We start from the raw sequence: 8,976 nt of genomic DNA on the forward strand, positions 1-8,976 counted from the left end.
AAGTTTGACTTGGGGTGCCTGGGTGGCTCAGTGGGTTAAGAGTTTGACTCCGGCTCAGGTCATCATCTCCCGGTTCGTGGGGTTGAGCCCCTCGTCTGGCTCTGTGCTGACAGCCTGGAGCCTGCTTTGGATTTTGTGTCTCCCTCTCTCTCTGTCCTTCCTTTGCTCATTCTCTTTCTCTCTCTCTCTCTCTCTCTCTCCCAAAAAGAAATCAACATTTAAAAAGGAAGTTTGGCTTGAATGATGGAGACAATTTTCTCATTTCTGTCATTTATTTATTATTTTTTCTCTTTGAACTTTTATTTAGATTCTAGTTAGTTAACATATAATGGGGTGCCTGGGTGGCTCAGTTAGTTAAGCATCTGACATCAGCTCAGGTCATGATCTCACAGCTCGTGAGTTCGAGCCCTGCCTAGGGCCCTGTGCTGACAGCTCAGAGCCTGGAGCCTGCTTCCAATTCTGTGTCTGCCTCTTTCTCCGCCCCCTGCCCTGCTCACACTCTGTCTCTCAAAAAGTGAATAAACGTTAACAACAACAAAAATTTAGTTAACATATATTGCAATATTGATTTCAGGAGTAGAATTCAGTGATTCTTCACTTACATATGCACCGGGTAATTTTAAATTCTAAATGTAAGCCAAAATACCTTAAAAATGGACAAATATATATAATAAAGGGCTTTATCTAATAATGTTTTTCAGATTATTAACTGAAATAAAAAATTAATTATCTAGGTGTTTGGAATATTGCAAATACTAGTTGTTATTTTTGTAACCGTTATAAATATTTTTCAAGCAAAAAGAAATATTTCACAAAATGAATTGACATTAAAGTCATAAGCACATTTCCATGATAACCATAGGCTTCAATTTACTGGTCTGATGGCCTGGACTCTTTGCTAATAAGGATATCTCAGGTATAGGTAGTTTGGTTCACCATAGCCCAGTTTGCTATTCCATAATGATTAACAATAGCCCGGATCATGGCCAGGATGCAAATGAAAATGAGACCAGAGGCTTCTCTCCTGAGTAAGTTGGATAAGCAATGAGTATTCTACTGTTAAACCCAAGTGAAAGTCATTTTTTTTAACGTGTATTTTTGAAGGAGAGAGAGAGACAAAGCCTGAACAGGGGAGGGGCAGAGAGAGAGGGAGACACAGAATACGAAGCAGGCTCCAAGCTCTGAGCCGTCAGCACAGAGCCCTACGCGCGGTTCCAAGTCAAGGACTGTGAGATCATGACCTGGGCTGAAGTCGAACGCTTAACCAACTGAGCCACTCAGGTGCCCCGAAAGTCACTTCAATTCAATGCAACACACATCACTTAAGAGCTTACAGTAAGCCAAGCATTGCGATAAAAACGGAAGATTCAAACACGAATAAGCTCTGCTCTTTTCACTTGAGGGTTTATGCTCATTTGGGAGACATACAGATGAACAGATAATCATACTGTGTTGTAGATGGTTTGATGAAGACCCACACAGTCTGCTGTGTAGAAAAATGTAGAAGATGGGTACACAGCCTAGCTAGAAGTGTGTGGTAGAGAGATGATGTGTGTGGAGGCAGCAGGTAGGGTACCGGGCAAAATATTCTAGGGAATTTAAAACTATTATTGAGTCACATCTTAGGCATGTACTTTTCTATTTACAGAAAATAAGATGACAGTGTTCGTATACTAGTAATTGTCAAACATCCTTGTTCTCTTCCAGTACACTTTCCCAGTATTTGAATTTTCTATAGGTAATGCTTGTAAATTTACAGAATTTCATGAGTACCACAAGGGGCACCACCAAAAAATCAAGAGAAACTTCATAGTCTACGTTGGTAGCTGCACAAATACATAATAGTGTAGCGCTCTTTGTTTATGGTGGAATGTCCGTGAAGTAAGCCCACACGTAGGGAAATATATTAGATTTTCCTGACCACATAGCACAGCAGCATGGAAAAGCTAACAACATATTTAAGCGAACATGTGTCAGTGTATACCTAGAGTAGAAAATAAGTACAAGGAGAAGATACCAGCGTAATATACCAGTGCCTATCCTTGTGAAAAAGCAACTTCATTAAAGATCGTAATTTTTTATTTGTTACAATTAACTCATTTCATTACCGTTGTGTCTTTTTTTTTTTTCCTCAAGGAGACCACTGTCCATTGGGAGAAGCACTGAATGAACACACATATACACAAAAGCATGAAGGGGGTGGTAGGAGAAGAATCTAAGAGCCATCTATTTCATACCCTTCATATATTGAGGAGGCAACATTAGAGGGCACCTTTCTTGTCTAAAGAATAATCTGTGTCTTTAATTTCTTCACCTTAGGTTGTTGGCTTCTGTTACCTGGCTTGCTGGCCCCTGGGTCTGACCTTGCTTGATTACGCCTGGCTTGTATCAAAGAGTCTGCTGATGTTCTATTATGTTCTATTAACATCTTCAGTACTAGGGGAAAAACAAATCTACATAAGGTGATATCAGGTAATCACAGTATTACAGGACGTGGACAAGTACTGCATGGTGTTCACTTCCCATGTTTCAACACTGTTTGTTGACTGTAGACAACAACCACAAATTACCACAGGCGGTCTTCAAAATATAGACTGTATAGAGGTGGGCGTATTGCTTGTACTACTTTTAAAGATACCTCTGTGTCTAAATATTAGGTTGTGCATTTAAAAACTCTATTTGCTTTATGCAAGTAGCTGCTACAAGTTCCAACAATAGATTTTGCGTCTTAAATACATAGGTGTCTGTATAGTGTTTAAATCAGTTGTAGGGATTTAAAAACTGGTAATCCTCCAAATGGGACACTTGGCTCAAATTAACAGGAAGAGAATTTTTGCTGAAATAGATGAACACTTAGCCCTAAAATGGCCCCCAAACCTCATTGATATGATAAGCAAGTATAGAATACTAGTTTCATTGATTAAGGGTTGACCATAGCAAAGCAATTTCGTTCTGCGAATTGGTTTGACACTCACTTATATGACTGATTTTTCTCACTTAAAAAAAAACAATAAATAAATGAGATATATTTTAATTGGCCAAAGCACCTAGAAATCCCAACACTCGGAATCTAGGTATTTCCAAGCATTGAACATTTCCGTCATCTCTGCTTTTGTGTGGACAGTGGTTGTCAAAATTAATTGACTTCTCTTGAGTCACCAGGGACAAAGGAGTGCTCTCTTAGAAAATGGGAACAAAAGAAAATAGTAACCACTTGGGTGACCCGAGGTAGTGCATGTGATGAAATGGGTAAGGAGAGCAGTCAGCGAACAAGAGAAAAGGTGTTTGATTCCTGACCTGGATGACCCCGATGTCAGGAAACAATTAAAGGAGCTTCTTCTGCCAAAGTTTTCTTAATACCAATCATCCCAACATTTTTTATTTCTCACAACTTTCCTGCCCCCACCTTTTAATACAACAAGGCTAAGTGACTTTTTTCATAAAAACTGAAAAGATGAACAATTTTAACATGGAGACAATGTTTAAAAAACTAGCTTTAAAAACATATTTTTATGACTCCTTTTTACACTTGCACATGGTAAGTTTTGGGTTAAAAATAAAGGCTTATTGCAGGATTAATTAGGCCTGATATTTTTTTTTCTTTTTCATTTACTTATTTTGACCACTTTCCTCACTAAAATGTAAGCTTGATAAAATTTCAGACAGAACAGCACCTTGTTCACAGGAAGAGTGCCAATAAATTTGTTAAATACATGTGAGTGAAAAAAATGAATGAATAAATTGTTTAATTAATCCTGAATTTTGAAACATATCCTCATTTTTCATAGTAACATATTTTGCATTTATACCCACAGAATACAGAAGGCACTAATGCACTGATGTCAGATTTCCTTTCTAGAATACACTGTAAATGTTCTGCAACATTCTTAATGGTGTATTACAGTTAGGAAGATATTGACAAGAGTTATGATCATAAACAAGCGTTTTGGTTGTTAAATAGAGATAGAGATGTGATTTGCATCTTTTATGCTTCTCAAATGCAAATGCTTTTGCATTTATGAGGCATCCAGAGAAATTAATGCAAAATCTTCAAGAGCTTGATTATTTCTTAAAAGATTCAGGTAATTGAAGTATTAAACTAATCGTGCAAATAAAACTATTCAAAGTAGCAAGATTTGTTATTTATAGTAGAGGTAAACGAAGGCTACTGGTTAGGTTCATCTTCTTTATTCCCTAAGTTCATCTCTTACCTCTTCCCGATTTTAGTGGGCAATTGCTTATAAGGCACAACTTTTCTCTTTTCTTGGGTATAGCTTGAGGCATCACGTCCAAAAATCATTCAGAATATCAGCTTGGATTTCAGAAAACACATCCGTGTATTGTCTGAAGAGCACTTTATAAGGGAAGATGGAAAATATAATGGGCCAAATGCACAGAAACTATGATTCCATGTGTGGTTCTAGAGCCAATTATAAATCAATGGCGGGGAAAGTCCAAACATCATCATCACCCTTACTTCCCACTCTTCCACTTCTCCTTAATTGGGTACTAGGGTGAGAAGAACAAGCTGTTGACCCAGTAATTCACAATGTACTAATGAAGCAAACTCAGGAGGAAGCCTTGGGTGATCCCGTGGTGCTAAATGAGGGAACCATCTTGGAGACCATGAGGGCTAGGATAAGGGAGTAGTTTTTCCAGATGGTGGCTCAAAGAGAGGGAAAAAGTAGGACCCAAGACAGACAGAAAATTAGCAGTGGGCATGTGAGCTTTGCTAGGACTGCCTATCAAAGACAAATTCCCACTTCTACAACCATGAGGATACACACTTAAAAGGTGCTTCTGCTGTTCATTGTCCCTAGATGTCACTTGCATAGAACTGACATGTGTGGAGGGTCCATACTCTGTACAACCCTATCTATTTACTCTCTGCTTGGAAATGGTCCTACCTGGGACATCTGATATGCAGGTTTCCAATTCCAAAAACTGACACTGAAACTTTTCTTGCAGATCCCTGCAAATTACCATGAAGGAAAGTAAGATTTCTTTGGACATAACTTCCAAACCCTATTCAGATGTTTGGCTTGGTGGTTCTTAACCAGATTCCACTTCACAATTTCTGTGTGGGGTTTATAAACATAGCCATCCCTGAAATTTCTGGCTTCGTGAGTTTGGGAATGGATCTAATGGATGGTCACACATGGTTGAGAAACACTGTTTTAGGATCACACAAAATACCACTAAACAAAAATCCACCTCACAGAAATGATGACTAATATTTTAAGAGGAGACCTAGTGAGATAAACAGGATGATGGTGAACAGAAAGAGTTTCATTTACATAATGAATTTATAATGATATTGTTATCCACAATAACAATATCCCTACCATATACTGAGCACCCACTAAGTGTTAAAAACCAAGGGTAGTCCTAAGCACATAATCTCACTTAAGTGCTTTGGTGAGGGACGTCTGGGTGGCTCAGGTCATGATCTCACAGTGCGTGAGTTTGAGCCCTGCATCAGGCTCTGTGCTGACAGCTTGGAGCCTGGAGCCTCCTTCAGATTCTGTGTCTCCCTCTCTCTCTGCCCCTCCCCCACTCATGTTCTGTCTCTCTCTTTCTCTCTCTCTCTCTCTTTCTATCAAAAATAAATAAACATTAAACAAAATTAAATGCTTCGGTGATAGGAAGGAGTATTATCTCTATGTCATGTAGGAAAAGGTTAAATGACTTGGCTAGGGGAAAAAAAAATCTAGCAACTGATGAAAATAGACTCAAGGGCAAGTTTGATCCTCTTTCCTTACTCTCTTCTCTTTCCTTACATACCTCCCAGTGTCTTTCTGCAGAGAGGAACAAAGTCAATACAGGACAGTGTCATACCAAGGACATATACCCGACCCATGAACTTAAGCTCTAGTTAAGAGACAAGTGATACATTATTTATAGGTATACATACAGTGGTCATGTTTTCTCAACCAAAAATTGTGTCACATTTACTAAAAATAAGAATTATTTTATTTTATTTTATTTTATTTTGTCTTATTATTTCATTTCATTTTACTTAATTTTATTTCAATTTATTTCATTTTATTTTCTTATAGGAAGTGAGTTTTTAATATGAAAAGCAGCATTACCTAATGAAGTCACATGCTGGTTTCTTTTTAATAAAATGATAAAACAAATTTCTTAAATAATTTACCAAAGGCAGAAATCGCCACCGAACAGTGTTTCCCCTCCTTGCACATCCACACTGCCTGGCCCTGAATGTAATCAGGTACCTGTGAGCCTAGAGTCTTAGGGCCTGGAAATATCTCCCATCCCTTCTTTGCAGGGCTCTGGTGGCAGAAGCAGGGACAGGAGCTGGGCTCTCTAGAGCCTGGGCACTGGCGACACAGGGAATGATTCCTCGAAGACCCCACTCCTGGGTGCAGAGCTCAGAGCTCCCCAGTATCTTCTCATGCCTTTGTTTCATGTAGCAAAGGAGGCAGCCAGAAAGCTAAAGTGTTGGATGAATTTTGAAGCCCAAGAGGGGAGGAGAGTGGACCGTTGCCCCCATTTCCCTCCCCAAATTACTCTCAGGCTGCGTTAGGCGGCCACCGCAGGACCAGATGTGCCTGCAGCAGGAGAGGAGGGCCCCTGAGCAGTCTCCACCTGGGCCCTTGTTAGCAGTGGTCAAGGGCACGGCCAACTCCCAGGGGCTTCCTCAGGAACTTGCTGGGATGTACGGATCCTGAGGTGATGACACGGTGGTCAAATGTGGCTTGCTTCTTGCAATATAGAGCTTCCTTCCTGGCCCTGACTGTGCACAAAGCAAGAGACGTGGGGACACCACCACCCCAAAATGAGGAGGTGGGAGATGGCTCCCCGGTATGCTCAATTAATGACAGAATCAGTGAAGTCAGAAGCTCCAGCTCCAGGCAGGAAAGACTTGTACACTTCCTACGCTGCTGGGCCCATGGGCTCTGTGGGTTTTTCCAGAAAAGGACTCCATTCTCGAACGTTCATACATGAGAAGGAAGAGGGTGGAGAAGGACCCCCAAAAGATGCTTGGGAGGAGGGCATTACTTGAAGGCACAGTCCTCAGTCACAAATGCCACTCTCTTCGGTCACAGTGGCCTCGGCTAGCTCTTGTGACAGTGTCCGGAGAGGCTGAATTCCAGCTCCCAGAGGCTCCAGGTCACTGTCAGATTCACTGAGGGAGAAGAGGGGCTCTATGAGGAGGAGGGGCTCCGGAAAGCCTTCCTCCTGGACCATCGCAGTGGGTAGTCATGTGGGCCCATCTGGGCAGAGAGAAGACACTCCCTCTCCCCTCCCACAGGTCCAGGGTTGAGGGGCAGGGACAGCTCCAGACAGCCAGGTGCAATTGCCACTCAGGCTGTGAGCTGGCGGGGGGGGGGGGGGGTGCTCTGCTCGTCCATACGCCTCTTCTCCTCCTCCTGACTTTCGCCTGGGTTTCCACCAGCCTCTTGGTGCCACTTTGGCAGGACTCCTGGATTCTCGGGGACATGGCACCCAAGGTGTTTTTGGCTGAGTGAACCATATAGCCTGGAGACCCTACTGCCCTGGCTCTGGGGTTTCCAGGCCTTTCCAGGAGGTCTTGCCTGGCAGTTGAGGCTGATTGCTCTCAAGGGGCAGCCTTCTCTGGAACTGTCTGCCCTGGAGGTCTCCAGGTGGCTGGCGGAAGGCTGTGGAACTGCATTCTCGTCTAGCTGTTCCTGGTCTTGGAGTGATCTCTGGAGCACGGAGGACCCCACTCCCATGCATCTCGAAGCCATCTACTTGGTTTAGAGTCTGTTCAGCCCACCAGACCCCAAGAGCCTCTCAGCCACTCAGCACAGCCGCTCAGTGCCCACCCTATGCAGGACAGAATATTTTTAATCAGATGATTGCGAACGTTTAGGGCACGCGGTCAGCAGAAATAAGTATATGACAAATAGCACGTGGGAGGAAGAGACTCAAGATAGAAGGGGGACCAGTAGATAAAAAGAACATTCTAAGCCAATGGTCAGTCAGGTTTATGGGATAGATGGGAGGCAGGTTGACTTGAAGTATCTTAACATCATACAGTCTCCCAGTACTCTGTAGCCAGGCCTAAAGCCAGCAAAAGGTAATATTTTTGTTTTTTGTTTTTCTTGCAAGTCTTTAAAAATATTTTTCATATAAGATTATCTGAGAACATTTAAAGAGGCAAACTATAACTCAGATACCTTGAGTTTACATGGTTTAAAAATCTAAACAAGACAAGGAGGGCTATGCTGAAATTATATTCCTTTAAAATGATGAAAGGCATTTTATACAAAACAGCGCTGTTTGAAAACAACATAAGAATGCAATTTTCTATGAAGTTGTCTGAGGTACGAAGTGATATGGAAAATGGATATCATATAACCTTTTTCTGTTTATCAATATATAATTATGAAGTAATTTACAATAATGCAGTTATTGATTTAACTTCACCCATGTGCCTTCAGAGGATATTTATACTTTAGGAATGAAATTTAACTAAATTATCGGGTGAAAATTGCCATTGAGCCACCCTAATTAGAAAACAGATGTTGATGAGCAGATCATGTTTTATCCTGGCACTCCCCTGATCCCAATATAGTTGCCTTCTTAATAGATGGATGTTGCTGTGGCTTAACAATTGGGAATAGCTCATATCAGTCTATTGAGGTGAGCCTCATGCTTCTGCATGTGGTAAATAGGAAAGCATTCTCTATTTCCCCTAGAAATCCTCTGATATCTCACAAAATCCAAGAGTGGCAGTGTTAACAGCTGGACTGCTAGGTTGGAAATTATAGAGATATTTTGTGTGGGCTCGCCTCACCAGTGGAGTCACTCTAAACTCAAAATTTTTTGGCTTATTTATTTAGTTTTGAGAAGAGAGAGAGTGCGAGTAAGTGAAGGGCAGAGAGAGGTGGGAAAAGAGAATCCCAAGCTGGCTCAGCACTGTCAGTGCAAAGCCCTATGGGGGGCCCGAACCTATGAACTATGAGATCATGACCTGAGCCGAAGCCA

General features: G+C 41.5%; 1 pseudogene; it reads right to left on the reverse strand.

Annotated features, from left to right (window-relative positions):
• Positions 1 to 4,554: 4,554 nt before the first annotated feature.
• Positions 4,555 to 7,733, reverse strand: LOC125165161 (protein PIMREG-like; annotated as a pseudogene).
• Positions 7,734 to 8,976: the final 1,243 nt, after the last annotated feature.

Source organism: Prionailurus viverrinus, chromosome B2, assembly GCF_022837055.1.
Source record: "Prionailurus viverrinus isolate Anna chromosome B2, UM_Priviv_1.0, whole genome shotgun sequence".
In the NCBI taxonomy this organism is placed as follows: domain Eukaryota; kingdom Metazoa; phylum Chordata; class Mammalia; order Carnivora; family Felidae; genus Prionailurus; species Prionailurus viverrinus.